Raw genomic sequence first — 18,232 nt, 5'->3', positions numbered from 1 at the left:
AAACATTGCCCACCTCCCACAAACTCTTGTAGATGTCCCGCTGGGCCTCAACAAGAATCCAGAGCTCATGCAAGTGGCGAGGAACGGTGGCAGAGCTAGACTCGACCTGGGCCAATAACTGCGCTCTCTCGGCCTCAAGCGCCACGATGCGGTCCCCAAGGCTCAAGGCCTCCCGGTCGATCTTACCAACGAGCTCCTCGAGCCGTGCCTCCCTCAGCGTGGTCGTTGCCCTCTCGGGTTGCTGCTCAGATTGGAGGATGAGGATAGTGTCCTCTAATGCCGCCACCCTTGCCAAAGCAGGAGAATTCTCGACATTCTCCAATTCGGCTACTTTTCGCTCCAGCTCGGCTAACTTCCCCATCCATTCCGCATTCAGAATTTCGACTCTGGCAGTACTCTGATCAAGTTCGGCTTGTAGTGACGACACCTTTGCCTGAAGATGCTCGCATTCGGGAACAACTCCTTTTCCTAACTCGAGTTCTTCATCCTTGGTACGAAGCAACTCCTCAAGCTCACTACACCTCCGAATGGACTGCATCAGTTCTTGATCCCGCTTTTCCAACTCCTCTCCGAGTGATCGGGTGCCAGCGCCCGCGCTGAGCCGCTCATTCATCTCACGGAACCTATTGCGATACCGCCTATACTTCTCAAGCATCGTCAGAAAGACCTTGGCCCGAGTCTCGGCCCTGCGATCACTCTCGATCTCCAACATGTAAGACTGAAAACAAAGAGAGGAAGATAGTCGATAATGGAAAATTAAATGAAAGAGAAATAAACAAAGGGAAACATACAGAAAGGAACTCACCCTTAGGCCCATCGCGGCCACTCCACGTGATAGTTCGACGTCGCTGACGTCCTGAAGAGCTCCACTCTCCGCGGCCGAGCATAAGAGATCAAACTGCAGCACAAAATCCACCGTGTCTTTCAAAAGGTTGAGGTCCGACGGAATCTCAAGTATCCGAGAAGGACCCCCCGTCGTTACCACGGTTCGGGTGAAACCCTCCTCGTACATCCTAGCGTCGTCAGGATCAAGGTCAGACTCAGAATCGTAGTCGTCGATCATGACGCATTTCCCCCTCTTTTTAGTCCGAGAAGAAGTGCGGATCGGCCGGGATGTCGAAGTGTCGCTCGAGACAGTAGTGGCAGCCTCGGGACTCCGTCTACCCACCACTCCGGCTTGTTGATCTCTCGTAACCGGTGTAGCCTCTATAACCGGACCGACATCACCGCCGACATCAGGCGTCGTCAAGACAAGGTCGACCCCCGATGACGTTTTGATTAGAGGTGCCACCTCCAGCGCCACCCGTCGTCTCTTCGATGGGCCCTCTCCACTACCAGCACGAGATGACTCGCCCATGAAGCGGACAGTAGGGATCGGAGTCTCAGGTTGAGAAGTAGCTGCCGTGCTTGCAGTTCCAGCCGCAGGTACAGATTGGTTAGCGACTCTCGATGCAGGACGGATAGCAGCCCTCAACTCAGAACGGACAGGGGGCACCGGTTGACGGAATACGAGAGGAGGAGCCCTCGTCCTTCGCGTTCTCCCTGCCAACAAAGAAAAACGTTCATATAATGACAAGATCAAACCTTACGAAAAAGAGAGCAGGCCGACTCACCAGTGAGAGGTTTATGCCCGTATTTCTCATGGAAGGACGTCCACTCGCGAATGCCCCTTTTATGGGGAAGAACCGTGCCCACCCACTCACGAATATCGTCAACTGGCGGGGGAGGTAATCTCTCGGTATAAAGTAAAAACAAGTCAGCAAAATCGCCCAAAGAAGAACGATCGGCGATCGCCTTGAGAAAAATCACAAAACAAACAGAACTTACGAGCGATGTTCCATGTCCTGGGAAACCCTGCTGGGTCCTCCACAAGGTGCTCTATCCGCACGTAAAAATAGTTTTCCCAGAAGCGACGGTTAGCCTCATCATCCATCTTCACCACTAAACTCTTGGTTCCCCGATAGCGCAGATGAATCGTCATGCCCCAAAGAAATTGAGGGGCAACAATATTAATCATGTGCCCCAACGTAATCCCTCAACCGGCGAGCTTCGCATACTCGATGAGCATGAGGAAGAGCTTGTACGCGTACGGTGAGAGCTGAGCCGGGCACACCTCTTAAAAATGGCAGAAATCTATCACTAGAGAAGGGAGAGGAAGCGTATACCCGACAACAAAAGGATACGCATAAATGCGCGGTACCCCGGGCGATTCAAGTGCACGATGTCCACTCCCGTCGCCGGTATCATGTCGATATGGTTTGGGATTCCCCATTTAGCATTGAGCGCCATAATTGCCGCTTCATCCATGGTAGAGGGGAAAGGTTCCGGTTTGCTCCGGCGAGACTGTTAAAGTCGGTCTATGACTTTCTCGGACGAGGCAGTATCTCATCCATAGTCGGAAACCTCTTATCTTCCGCTACCTCCATCCCCTCTCCAAGAAGGATGTATCGTTTTACGGCGCCGGAACTCCGACGAACCTGTCAGTCTGAGAAGAGGAATCAACCATTTATCTAGCCTGGTTGGATGAACAAGAGTGATGAAGAAATAAAAAGGGTAGATATGTCTCCTTCTGACAAAAGCACGAGTATGAAATGTGGAAGAAGGGGGAAGTAAATTGCAAAATTCTTCAAGCAAGACGAAAAGCGTAACAATCGAATGATGAGTTCCCCCCATATATAGGAACACAAATGCCCTGGGCGAGAAACCCAAGAGCCGCCAAAAGCTGAAAAGGCACAAGAAGCGATGCGGTGCCTGGGGAACGTGCGTCATAATGACACGTAACTGGCATTTATGGTAGCCCAAACCGACGTGATGATCCATCTCCAAACGGACGTAACAGTTCGGTAAAGTTCAAAAAACATCACCGCCATCCCGCCATAAGGACTCCGTCTTCGCATAATGACCTGATTTCTCCTAAATTCTCAAATACACAGGGTCCGCCCATTGAGCTCGCCCAGAAGACGACCCCAACGGACGGAGGGAATAACTGTATGGGTCGAAATCTAACCCTAATAGCTGGAGGCAATAGAAAAGTTCGACCCTGTCTTGGCCGTGCCCACGAGGCGTAATGGCGACGGGCCCCACGTTCCCTATTGAGGTCAGGCCGTCAAAAAGCTTACATCGCGGGATAAGCGTACGGTCTTAGACAAGTAACAACGGACTGTCGCGGGAAAGGAGACTGGTCAAAGGCCGTTGGATAAAAGGGAACATTGCTGATATATAAAGAAAATGAGGGAACTGTGAAAAGGGGACTGGCAATGACTAACAAGTGCAGTACTACGAAGCCAAGGGGAGGAAATTCCTCAGTTATCCGCAGCTTCCTTTTCATCTCTTATACTCCTTCCATTGTAATCCAAGTCTTTCACATATGTAAGCTTACCGTTTTCACTTAATGCATGATAGCTATCTCAAGAAATATTAAACTAGTTTATTCTCTTCCTATTTTTATACTCATTATGTTGTGATTTAGAGTTAATTACCTTTGGTTAAGATTTATCCTCTATTCCATTCATTAATTAGTTTAAGGAAAAGTTTAATACTTTTTGGTCAAACAGTTATCTGATATGATGCACCAATAATATAAAGAATAAACTTGCAACATTACTAAGAAAAAATAGGACACAGAGTAAAATTATTGTATAAAAAAATAGGCTGAAGGATAAAATATAGTAATTATTTAATAATAAGGAAGGGCAAGATGAGAGACAAAAGTAAGGTAACGACGCCACCACACCAAATTCGTTGTTCCACAATGTGGTATTTTTTCGTTGTTAGGTAATGACGAATATAACGATACGATACAATAAAATTTAAGTAAAAATCAAAATAAATATTGTATTTAAAGTAACAATATGATATAATACAATAGGTAACAACCATCCAAACAAGTTGTGTCAATTTTAATATGTGGAGTAGTTTAATTACGAAACTGATATATTATTCAATTAAATATCATTTTCTTTTTTTACTACCTAGAGTTTGACTGCATTTTTGGATTCAATCTTATTTCATCTTGTTGTTATTGCTACTTATTGTAATTACTTTTTCTTTTTGTGTTGTTCCCTAGCCGAGGATCTATCGGAAACAGCCTCTCTGCCCTTCTAGGTAGGGGTAAGGTTGCGTACATCGTACCCCCTCCAAACCCCATTTGTGAGAAATTACTGGGTTTTTTTTTTGTTGTTGTTGTGGTGGTGATGGTGGTGGTTATAATTTCCTTTTTTTAGCTAGACAAGAAAAATATCTACTCCCTTAAGTCGAATTAGGGCCTCGCAATTTCAAACCATTACTATTGGCGTTCCGATATTGAGCAGGCGAACAATTTACACTTTTCTTTAGATTCCATCTTTGAATAAAATTCCCGAATGTTGATAATGCCTAAAACATCATCTCCAGTGTGACGTAGTTAAGAATTAGTTTATCTCTAATCCCTACTTGGTTTATTATCCGAGCTTTACGGATATTCGTAGCTTGGACGGACATGAATATGTGACAAACAATTTTTTTGACCTTCTAGAAACTAACTTCGAGCATACCTAGAAAGGATCAAAGTCAACGAGCATATCCTCTGATACAATACCCGATACGAGGCAAAGGCAGATATCAGTTTGACTTTAATGAGTTCAAGATTTGGATTGAAATTTTAAATGTATATTTATGATATAAATAAAGAAATGAATTTATATTCAAAATTAGAGGTTGTGTATTTTTCTTTACGTCCAGCATTTTGTTACGCATCATTGACGATTATGCATGGAAATAATACTCCATCCGGTTCACAATAAGTGTTCAATTTACTTTTTTATTTTGGTTCAAAATAAGTGTGCAGTTATGTAATCAAGAAAGAATTTAATTTGTTTTTACAAAATAACCCCAATGTACATATCCCTAAAAAGTTTTCTTACTCCTCACATTAAATATTTAATTAGGGGTAGTTTAGTCATAGTAGGTATTTTTGTATAGAATTTAGTATTTCCTTAATGGGCGTGCTAAAAGTAAATTGGACACTTATTGTGAACCGGAGGGAGTAGGTGCTCTTCAGCTGAATTGCTTAAAAGTAATCAATGTAACATCTAGTTAATTGATTAAACATTTAAAATGATTATTGATAATGGTTATATTGAACCATTGAATATTGGAAAGATTTATTTGAATACGAAGGTGTATATATGGGGGGAAAATTTGACACTCCCCATTTGATAATACACCCTGTGACACCCTGGAATGTGATTATTAACTTCACATGCTACACTTGGTTCACTCCTCAGGCATAGCTATCAGACTTTAGCAATGTATTGTGGGCAACAATTGCTTTGGAAATTTGCATGCTTTAGCCTTAAATGCTCACATGTGAAGTGCTAGCTTCTGCAAATTTTCAACTACTGGATTTAGGGTGAACACATTAACCGCCCAAGTCAAAGTTTGTAATTATGATCATTGTCGACATTAATATAAAGCTAAGCTCGTTCGTAAGCCCCTTTAGAGATAGGGGCGAACCAGGAGTTTACTTTGAATATTTATGACTCTGGTGGCAACACGTGATAGGCGAATGACATGATTCTTGAGGAGTTACGCGAGATGATGCATCAAATAGATGCAAGGGTGGATGACTGATCAGTAGGTCCTTGTATGTGATAACCGTTAATGAAATATACGAGACAATAATTTTCTGCTTTGTGGAGTCAACTCATCTTCCCGAGGCGATGATTACCAAAATCAAGTTGTATGTGCCGTTTCATGTTCAATTTCCATCAAAGTGTGGGTTTATATCCAACATATAAGTTTGTATTTTTCCCACTAATATATACTAATGGGTCACTGCCAAACTCATAATAAGCATAACAAGCCACTAACACAATGTACAGTTGTACACTGTTGATAAACTCAATCGGGATAGCAATTTTAATAGTAATCTATTTGCTCTCCTATTTTTTTAAATCATGAGAGTCACATTAATAAATGAGAGACCATTTTTAAGATTTATGTAGTCACATGGGGTAGGACCCTACAAGAAATGGACAAGAGTCAAGAGCAGATCATATATATAGGAAACAGAGTCATGTGCTCCATTGGACAAAAGACTTTTGCTTGTCCTACTTCATGTTGCATTTAACTCTTCCATGTGGTTTTTTAAGTTGGAGATAATGAGCAGCTTATTTTTAGGCTTTACCATTAAAGCACTATATACAGCCTTTTCCTTTAAGATTTAAACCATATAATAGTGTAAAATTATATTTTTATTATCAGAGAATTTCAAACTTATGATAGTGGGTTAGTTTTCATATTTTTAATATGATAAATTATTGTTTATATTAATATATAATAATCTAATAAATGGTTAATTTTTTATATTATTGCTCATAAAAGTTAAACTCTTTCTTTTATACTTGTCGAGCAACTTAAATCCGAATACACAGAAGAGAACAAAAAGGATCTGGTGTGCACTTAAGTTTTGTCGTAAATGGAGGTTGAATATTCTCTGCCGCAAGTAATTTAGGAAAAATAAAAATTGAATGAAAATGAACCAATTGGTCATCGGGAATAGTCATATCTTTTTGGGAAAATTTCACGTAACAACAATTGAGCTCCCAACTTTTCAAATTTATAGCCCATATTTTAATTTATGATCAACTAACCCAAAAATAATAAGCTAAGATTCAATATTCAACTCCAATAGATTCTCAAAATTGCTATTTAATTTTTAAAAAAGATTTCTCAAGTTTTTAAGTTAATTTTCGAATCAGTAACTGTGACTCAAATATTAGTTCAACAAACCAAATCCATTTGGGTGGTGAAAATTAGATTTTTAACAAGCTTAAATATGTGGGTTTAAATTTAGAATTTGATTTTGTGAGAAATTTAGAGTGGGTGTTATTTAGACTTGTTAGAAATAGTATAAAGAGGCTGTATATAAAATTTGAAGCAATTTAATCGATATTTTGACTGATTTTGAACAAGAATTACAACTGAAAATCGTGAAAGAAGTTTGTCGAAGTTCGTCTACAGACGCTTGTATAAAGGTGTATAAAAGTGTATAATAGTGTATAAGATGCGTTTATACACTCATATACACTATTATACAAGATTATACATAATTATACAAAAAACTGATTTCGTCTTCTTCCTTGCATCTTTTCTGAAAATATAACTCAAATCTTGCTCAAATCTACTCCAAATCACTTCAAATTTAAATTTTGAACTCCTTTTGATATTTTCAGTCAATTGGAACAATACCAAATCCAAACAACTAACAACTCAATTAAATTCTATTTTCGAAAGCAAAGCTTTGAATGGCCTTCAATGGTGGACTTCTACTCTCCAACTTTTTTACATTGCAACCAGGTGACATAGGGGGAGAAGCAGTAATGGCGGACGGCCCCTTGAAGCATATGTAAAAGATGTAAGAAGAAGAGAGAGTGAAAGCAATGGTTGTGAGAACACAGAGTTAACTCCATAGCTTTTAGAAGCAATGGTTGTAAGAATACAGATTTGGAATTTGCAAAAGCTAGTATTTTTAAAATATGTACAATATGTGCTAGGTCGGATAAAACTTAAAAACATAGGTCATTTTTTATTATGGTGTGAAGTCATGTGTATTTTCTTGTAATTCTTTCTATCTTTTTCTATAGCCTATGGAATTCTTTTTGTGGGTGCTTATGTAACCCGCTTAAGGCCATACCCGCTCCACCAAAAATCAAATATCTGTATATTCACACAGTCCTCAGTTAGGTGTATAGGCAAATAGAAATTACTAATGTTATTTAAGTAACATTAGTAATGGGTCACCCCCTCCTCATTGTAGTATCACAAAATCTCTTGGTAAAGAAGCCTCCACATCCGTTATGGAGGAGACACCAACAACAGTAAAAAAACTCCTTGAGGCTTGGCTAACTGATATGCTAACCAGCGTCCTCCATAAGCCCCTTCGAGACGCGACTACAGAAAGCGCAAGGACTTGCGTCATACCACCAGCAGATGAGCAACATGATCGATTTCCTCCTCATCCTGCAACGACATGTATTACTCACAATGTTGTTAATAATGCATGCGACGACACTCTCGCGGCCATCCTGAAAAGGAAGGAGGAAATGGAAAATAAGAACAAGGTACTTCAGAACCAAATGAAAGAACACCAAGAAAGGGTCGATAAAATACCGGGCGCTCCTAAGCTCTTGTCGAAGAGGGATGCCGGTCGGTTCCTGGAGCAGTCGTACAGTGATGATGCCGCCCCACATGCCATACCAAAGACCTTCAAAATGCCACCTTACCTGAAAATATATGATGGCATGACCGACCCCGAAGACCATGTGACTCACTACGTCACCGCCGTAAAAGGCAATGACCTCGCCAAGGAACAAGTATCCTCCATCTTGTTGAAAAAATTTGGCGAGACTCTCACTGGAGGAGCATTAACATGGTATTCACAGCTGCCCGCACGTTCCAATATTCGCTATCAAACAGTCTCAGGAAGAGGATTGAAGGACTTCCTCGCCCGCTTCAACCGAGTAAGAATGACTTTACCAAATGTATTAGAAGGGATGGCCGTCACAGCTTTCCAGAACGAGCTGAGCAGAAATGGTTCGACGGCAACCAGAAAGTTATTAAGTCGGCTTATGAAGTACCCACCCCCCCCCCCCAACGACTTGGGATGAAATACACAATGCATATTGTGCCGAAGTCTGAGCAGACGAAGAAGACCTCATTAGGACAACTCATCGGCTAACCTCGGTACAAGCCGAATCCAGAAAGGTCGAAGAAATGATATCAGGAGGGACCTCGCAGCTCCGCGACCCAACAGGGAGCGACATCCACCATATATCAGAACCGCCATTGCATCCTCTTCCCGCCACGAAGAGGGCCCACCCCGATCTAGAACAGGGACACATCGGAACGAAAGAGCTACGCCCCCTTTATTATCCACTCACAATTTTTGTGTGTCACCTACAGAGATAGTCTACGCCTTGGAAAAGCTTGGACCTAAGGTGAAATGGCCACAAAAGATGAGGTCAGACCCGAATACCAGAAAATCAGATACCCTGTGCGAATTCCACCAAGTGCAAGGACACAAAATCGAGGATTGTATCGCTCTAAGACAGGAGGTCGTAAACATGCTACGATAGGGACACCTCAAAGAGTTGCTGAGCGACCAAGGAAGGACCAATTTTTCCAGAGGACGTGAACAACATCAAGGACCACCGAAACCGCCCTCGCCAACCCGCGCCATCCACACGATCATTGGCGACGGCGGCGGCGCCTCTTTCAATAGTGTGAAATTCACCACAACCCACCAGCTCAAGCGGTCAATCACCCATGAACGGTATGACGAACTCGAAGAAAGTATCATCTTCGATAAGTATGATACCAACGGTTTGGCTTTCCCTCATTGTGATGCCCTTGTTATCACCTTACAAAATTTAGATACAGATGTGAGACGCATTATGGTAGACAATGGAAGCGGCGCGTGCATTATCCACCCTCGAGTACTTGCACAAATGAAACTCGAGGATATGATAATGTCGCGATGCATCACGCTAACGGGTTTTAACAATGCAGTTGAGCGAACATTCGGCGAGATCACACTCCCCATCCTAGCGGGTGGCGTCACTCCGGAAACCACATTCCAGGTCATAGACCAAGACACAACATACAATGCCATAGTAGGGCAACCATGGATACACACCATGAAAGCCATCCCCTCCAGCTTGTACCAAGTCATCAAATTCCTAACTCCGTGGGGAATATTCAGTATACAAGGGGAACAACGCACATCCCGGGAATGCTACCGCATCGCTCTAGACTGTACGGTCACTCAACAAGCGAAGGACAAAGAAAAAGAGGCATAGCAATCAAAAGGGTCGAGGTCGAACGAGGACGTCATCAAAGACCCCGACGCGGTTGAAGCCGCGGAATCAACCATAGAAGACCTCGACCACGTTCACTTGGATGGCAATGATCATACCAAGAAGGCTCACATCGGCTGTAAGCTTCAAGAACTAGGTATATTTCGTCAATTCTTAACTACTAATGCGGACTTGTTTGCTTTTAGCCATGCAGATATGCCCGATGTCCCGAAGGAAATCGACACGCACAAGGTGAACGTTGACCCATTCCATCCCTCCGGTGAGGCAGATTAGACATAAGTTCAACTCCACAATAAATGATGCGGTATGCGAAGAGCCAAAAAATTATTGGAAAACGGATCTATCAGGGAGTCGAAATATCCCCAATGGGTGGCCAATGTAGTCATGGTGAAAAAGAAGAACGGGAAATGGAGGATGTGCGTAGATTTCACAAATTTGAACAAGGCATGTCCTAAAGATTCGTTCCCCTTACCTCACATCGACCAACTCATCGACGCAACGGCCGGGCATGAACTACTGAGCTTCTTGGAGGCCTACTCCGGCTATAACCAAATCCTCATGGAAGAAGAGGATCAGGAGAAAACCACTTTCATTACCTATCAAGGGACGTACTGCTACAGGGTCATGCCCGTCGACCTGAAAAATGCAGGGGCAACTTACCAAAGGCTAGTGACGAGGATGTTCAAAGGCCAACTCGGTAAAACGATAGAAGTCTACATAGACGACATGCTGGTCAAATCCAAAAGGAAAGAAGATCACATCGACCACTTGAGAGAAATCTCCGACATACTCAGGCAATACGGACTAAAACTAAACCCCAAAAGGTGTGCGTTGGGTGTGGTCTCAGGAAAATTCTTGGGCTTCCTAGTATCACAGCAGGGTATCGAGGTCAACACCGACCAAATCAAAGCCATCGAAGTGATACCAGAGCACTTGACCACCAAATAACAGGTTGAGAGGTTGACTGGCCGTATCGCTGCCTTTTCAAGGTTCATTTTGCGATCATCTGATAGGTGCCACAAATTCTTCGGCATACTCAAAAAGGATAACGAACTCCAATGGACCTCTGAGTGCCCAAAGCCCTGAAGGATTTAAAGGCGAACTTGTCGTCGCCACCATTACTTTCAAAATTGGAGTCAGGGGAACACCTCGTCGTCTACCTCGATGTATCCGAAGTAGCTGTTAGCGCAGTCCTGGTCCGAGAAACTAAAGGTACGCAGTCTCCCATATATTACGTTAGCAAAACAGTAGTCAACGCCAAGACGAGGTACCTTCACCTCAAAAAATTAGCCTTGGCCTTGGTTGTAGCTTCACGATAGTTTAGGCCATACTTCTAGTGCCACCCCATCTCGGTAGTCACGACTTTCCCCGTAAGATGTATTTTGCATAAACTCGAGCTATCGGGCAGGTTGGACAAATGGGCCATAGAACTAAGTGAGCATGATATCACATATCAACCGCGAACAGCGATAAAGTCACAAGTCCTTGCTGACTTCGTTGCAAGAATAATGCCCGAAATCGAAAAGGAAGTCGCCCACGCTTCTCCCCAAATACGGGACCTCTAGGTCCCGTACACCGATGGTGCACCTAAAGCGTTAGGGTCTGGATTGGGACTCGTACTCGAAGTTCCGACCGGCAAAGTGATTTGCCAGTCCATAAGGTACCCGGACATGACTAATAACGAGGCCGAGTATGAGGTCGTAAATGCAGGGTTAAAGCTAGCAATCAAATACGGGGTGAAATGGTTACGACTACGTTATAATTCCCAACTCGTTGTCAACCAATTCACAGGGACTTTCCAGATCAAAGAACAAAGGTTACAGAAATAACAGACCGAGATTTGTAAGCTACTGCCCGAGTTTGACGAATATCAACTCGACCAGATCCCCCGAGCACAGAATATCGTTACGGACGACCTTGCTAAATTAGCAGCAACTACCAAAAACATTACAACCGGAGAAAGAAATGTGGTCCACCTCCTCAACTCATCGATAGATCAAATCGAGGTAAGAACCATAAACCTGACTTGGGACTGGCGCAACCGTATTGTTACATATTTGCAGGATGGCGTACTCCCAGATGATAAAAAAGAGGCCAAGAAACTACGAATGCAAGCAGCCAGGTACAACATCATCCATAATGACCTGTACAAGAGGACGTATGGCGGCCCTCTAGCGAAATGATTAGGCCCAAATCAAACGTGGAGAGTCCTTGAAGAAGTCAACAAAGTCCATTGCAGAGCTCACTCCGGCAATCGAGCTTTCGTCAGATGTCTCATACGGGCAGGATATTACTGGCCCATCATGAAAAAAGAGACCGCTGATTTTGTGAAAAAGTGCGTGCAATGTCAAAAGTATGCCCCAATAATTCACCAATCAGGCGAACACCTCCACTCAGTCACCTCCTCTTGGTGGTTCACCAAACGGGGAATGGACATCGTGGGCCCCCTCCCAGTGGGGCGACGTAACGTACGATTTTTTTAACTAACTATTTCTCTAAGTGGGTAGAAGCAGGAGCATTAGCCCAAATACGCGAACAGGAAGTGATCGCCTTCATATGGAAAAACATCATATGCCAGTTTGGTCTCCCCAAAGAAATCAGCTGTGACAACAAACCACAATTCGCAGGGAAAAAGGTTACTGAATTCTTCGAAAGATGGCATATCAAAAAATACTCTCAACACCATATCACCCTGCGGGTAACGGACAAGCGGAGTCCTCCATCAAGTCAATACAGAACATCATGAAGAAAAAACTAGAAGACACCAAAGGACTATGGCCGGAAATATTACCGAAAGTACTCTAGGCCTAACGAACAACGCCAAAGACGAGTACAGGAGAGATGCCATACTTATTAGTCTATGGACTGATGTAGTAATACCGATCGAGGTCAGATAACCCAACCTAAGATACTCCCACGAAAGCGGACCCAGGAACTATGATAACAAAAGGCAGGAGCTCGACAAAGTCGAAGAGCGAAAAGATATGGCCTACATAAGAATGGTCGTCCAAAAGCAACAAGCAAAACACTATTATAACAAAAAGGCAAAGATCAGGCCACTCAATGTCGGGGACTATGTGCTTAAAGATAAAACACAAGCAAGCAAAGACCCACGAGAAGGCAAACTAGGAACAAATTGGGACGGCCCATACAAAATCACGGCAAGCACGAGCAAAGGGTCATTCCAACTAGAAACAATGGAAGGAAAAGCGACTACCAAACAACTGGAATATCACACACCTCAAGTGCTTCAACTTTAAAAGATGAAGCTCCCCCAAAGTTGTACTCTTTTTCCCTCACTTGAGTTTTGTCCTAATTGGGTTTTCTCGAGGAGGTTTTTAATGAGGCGATGAAAGGGACTCTTCAGGATTGAAGTGCGGCACTGATGGAGGCACATGATGGCCAGTTCATTGCTCAACCTCTCAATACTTCTCCAGGTCGACCAATGAAGAGACTAGATAGACTGGGAATGGAACTCCAGTCAACGCACGAAAAATATGTAAATTTCTCCAAGTGAATGAACAAAGCACAAATGCATGAAGTTTAGTTATATTTTGTCCAAATGTTTGGCCCTCGTCCATAACTAAGTATAGGTTATATTCGGCCTCGTTCAAATCAACACCTAATCGGCCCTCGGCAATAACTAAGTATAGGTTACATTCGACCTCGTTCGAATCAACACCTAATCGGCTGTCGGCCATAATTAAGTATAGGTTACATTCGACCTCGTTCAAATCAACACCTAATCGGCCCTTGGCCATAAATAAACATGCGATATGTTCGACCTCGTTCGAACTAACACCTACTGGCCCTCGACCATGGTCAAACTTAGGTTTTGTCTCAACCTCGTTCAACCCTACTTGAGCTAAGTTATTACAACCAAGGCAACCAAGCAACAAAATCAAAAAACACTCGCACTGAAGAAAGAGAACCAGGTACAAATAACAGAAATAGTATTTCATACTTAGAATATTTTTTACAAAGGCTCGAAACGTTGCCCACAAAAATGCACAAGTCTGTAGCTAATCAAAAAAGAAGGAAAGGAAAAGCTACTAATCGATGCCTGGCCCAGCAGCGCCATTTGCTTGATCGCCTAGGCCATCCCCATCTGCCCCTTCGCCATCACCATCGCCATCGGGATATTCATCCTCATAACATGCGTACTCTTCAATCCGATCCATGCTCGCATCCTCCGTATCATCACAGGCCTCCGTTGTAGCGGGATCGTAGCCACAAGCAACCCAAGCTCTACGTGCCTTAACACGAGGCAGGCTATGCTCCTTGATAAGGTAGCATCATCGAGCTTTTCGAGGGTTTTACCCTCCACGTTGGAACAGAGGGGACCAAGGGAAGGAACCACATTCTCCACATCGACCAACAAGTCCCAATCCATAGGGACCGCAATGGTCCGTGTGGACCCCTCCAATCTCACTTCAAGCCAGGTGAACCCTTCCCTCATCATCCTCACCTCTTCGGCGTCGAGGTCAGATCCCGTTTCATAGACGTCCTCGAAAACGTCTTTATCCCTCCTGTCGATCGACAAAGAAGGAACATCGGTCAGTCACGAGGCCGACGGCTCATCTAGCCGCAAAGAATCGGAGATCCTCATAGGCGGCCCTTCAGCTTCCAACCTGGGTTCAGGAAAAGGCATACCCTCACGGACTCAGTCGAGGACGGAACCTCAGATGGTAACTCGGCGTCATCTGCTCTATAGTCGCCGCTTCATGGATGGCAAAATCGCCCCTTACCGAATCCACAGCCCGGGCAACCCCACCACCGACGTCCACCGATCTTCTCTTACGGGGAACTAAATTTCCACCACTCAGCGACGAGCCATCCTCCTCATCCACTAGGTGATGCAAAGGGGAATCTGGAAGCTCCATTTTCGATATACCCGCAGGCGGAGAAGAAGCCGATGCAGAAGCAGAAGTAGGTATGGAAGAGGACCGAGCAGGCCTAGCCGCAAATGAACGAGCAGGCCTGGCCACGGTCACGGTAGGAACGAGGTCAAACAGTAAGAACGAAAAATAGATGAACTCACCGGCCAAAGAAGAAGCAGGTCCAAACTTCTTGATAAAGCCCGGACATTCGCGAATCCCCACAGTATGAGGCAGAATCCGGCCACCCAGTCGGAAATGTCCCCGACCAAAGGAGGAGGCGCAGCCTTGGCTGAACGAGGAAGAGATAACATGTTAGAGACTACGACTAGAAAAAGATAAATCAAGTGCCTTTCACAAATGAAAAAAATGGAGACTTACGAGCGTGATTCCATAGTCTCAGGAAAGTCACCCGCATTGGTTACCACGTCTTCAGTTCTGACATAAAAGTTATTGAGCCAAAACTGTCGATTTGCCTTATCGTCCATCTTTACCACCAGGCATTTTCCTCCTCGATGGCGAAGGTGCAACATTGTCCCCCTATAGAAACTGAAGGAGAAGAGATGCATAAGATGGCGGAGTGTGACCCCGACCCCGGCCAACGCAAATTTTGTGAGCATCCTCATAAGCTTGTAAATGTACGGAGAGAGTTGGGCCGGAAAAATACCATAATAGCGGCAGAATTCCTCCGCCAATGGGAGAAGGGGGAGTATAGCCGACCTGGAAAAGATACGCATGAATGCACAATATACAGGGCGCTGGACTTGCACCACATCACGCCCTACTGGGACCAAATCAATGTGGGCAGGAATTTTAAATTTTGCCCTAAGCTCGGCCAGTTCAGCCTCTTTCATCAATGACTCTGAGATTTCGGGCTCAGCTTCAGGCGCCTTCGAAAAATCGGACCTAACCTTTTCACTACGAGGGGTTATTTCTTCCATCGTAGGAAAATCCTCATCTTCAATAGCGACGGAGACACGGTCAGCTTGAGGGGACATCAACACCGCCAAAGGGATGGTTTCAAATATGATACCAGAACTAGAGGATATATTAGCCATGTTGTTAAGAGAATTTGCTCAAACAAGGAAGAAGAAGAAAGCAGAGGACTTTGATAAGAAGAAGCACAATAATAGAAGAAGAAGAAGAAGAAGAAGAAGATTCAGAGTTTGTAACGCAAGATTTTTGTAAAGACAGGAACGTTGCCCTCAAACCCTAATTTATAGGAACTCAAGCATCAAAACCAAGGAATTAAGCCATCACTACCTGGCACTGTAACCGAAGTGGCATTATTAATCAGAAGATGCACGCGAAACGAAGGAGCGCATCGGAAAATCGCGTCATAATGATGCCTGTCACCGTGACGTCATCCTGATTCGTGGGACTTAGGACCCTAGAAGTTATGGTTCACAAAGGGACACGCTGCCAACTCGTCCCAACCATCTCGACTCAGTCATGTCGTCCAAATGGTATGACTATGTTACATAGTATCCGCTCATCGAGCCCGCCTGAGACCGGCCTCAATAAGCAGAGGGACTAACTTTATAGGCCAAAATCTGCCCTAGAATATTTAGGGTAATATGGAATTAAGGAAAGAGTCGGTCGAGGTCGACCAGGAAGCAGCAAGATTCGTGGTCGAGATGTCAACAATGACCGTGGTCGAGCACCGTTGACACAATAACAATGACTAGTTTTTGAAATAGGATATTAAAGAGAATATCCTCTGCACTTGTACTATTAGGTTTTGTTAGGGACGTGTCTTGCATAAATAGAAAAAGAGACAATGGGATAGGGCATGTGATATTCATTTCATAAGAACACTTTTCAAAAGAAGATTCTCTCTCTCTCTCTAGCAAAGATACAAATATTGCTTTTTCATCAACATTCTTGCTTAGATTATTCCACACTGTTCCATCAGATCCAAGAATATTGCGAACATTCTAGGATTTATTTGTCACGCATCATTGTCAGGAGGAACAATCATCTAACTCATTCATTATTGGGTGAATCATTCCTTCTATTTTACTTAAATGACATGTATTATCATTTATTGCTAGTTACTCCTCCATTATTGCTCATGCTTTTGGAATATTTAATGCACAATATCATTAACTCCCCACTGGATCAACCCCACGTTATCTGTATTTTCAAAATCTACGTTTAGGAATATTATTATTAACTAGGTTTAACCCATCATTGCAAAAATATAAAGGTTTAACCGAAAGTTATACTTTTTGGTCAAACAACTACAACTTCTACCACAGCCTACGCCCTTCGGGTGAGCACTCTGTGCGCACTGGGTGAACCTCCACTGTGTAATAGTCTTCAAACCGCACAGGGGATGTAACCGTGTTGGAAAAATATTGGATTATGGAGAACAATATTTAGCTTGAGGCGTGTCAAGGACACTGTTCTTAAGGACGTTTCGCCCACAACGTGATGAATAAAATTAGGCGTATCCCCCAGGATTTAACAAGCTTTTATAGTATAAACAGGGAGCAAAAACAACAAAGATTAACAAAAACAACCCATCACAACATAAGAAAAGTTTTTTCCCTTTCACTTCCTTTAAAAGATGAAAACAGAGCAGTATATATAGTCAAAACAAAACTGGCTATCTGACAAGAAAACTTCCAAGTCATAAAGGCTATTCAAAAATCTTATTACCATACGTAAAAACAAAAGCCATTAAGGCTAAGAAACGTTAAAAATTAAAACGTTAAGGCTATACATAATTGATGCACCAAAAGTAACGTATAAGTTATTATCATTCAGTTGTCAGATTTTATTTGTCAAAGATTGAATTTAAACTTATTAAATTAGTTGTTACAAGTGTTAAAAGGATGAACTAGACATGATTTTTTTAAACAATTCTTTTGAGATATTAAAATTATTTTTTTCACAATCCCCACATAGCTCAAAAAGAATATTATAATAAAATAACATTATTATTTACTGGTTTTCACAAATGAGCATAGTGCGTCGAATTTGGTATCACTTGGACTATGAAATAGACCTAGATAAAATAAGATTAAACTTACAGAAAAAATGTTTAGAACTTCTATGAACCAAGAATTCTTTTGTAAGTTTAGTGTCTTATCTATCACATTATACCCACACACACTTTGTTGTTTGTCGAGGTTTTGCGCTAAAAGGTCATGCGAGCGCCTGGTTTCATGAGTGCTTTAGAAATTTTTTTCCATAAATTTCATAGGAGCGGCCCTACTCCACACTCATGTAGGTCCATCCATCAAGTGTATTATGCAGTGCAATACACCACCTATAAAAGCCTATGGATAATTGAATTAAGAATTTAATAACTCAGCCTCTCATTCCTTGCAATCTAGCACTATATACACGCACACCATAGGGAGGGACATAATTTAATAGTGCATATTTAATCAATTAATGACTTTTTTATTACATATATGAACCTACTTTATGGGATATCCAATCACATAGGTTGGGTTACCATCATTGCTGACATAACTCAAATTGGCA

The sequence above is a fragment of the Nicotiana attenuata genome, unplaced genomic scaffold, assembly GCF_001879085.1.
Source record: "Nicotiana attenuata strain UT unplaced genomic scaffold, NIATTr2, whole genome shotgun sequence".
NCBI classification, from domain to species: Eukaryota; Viridiplantae; Streptophyta; class Magnoliopsida; order Solanales; family Solanaceae; genus Nicotiana; species Nicotiana attenuata.
Note: the sequence above shows the minus strand (reverse complement) of the source record.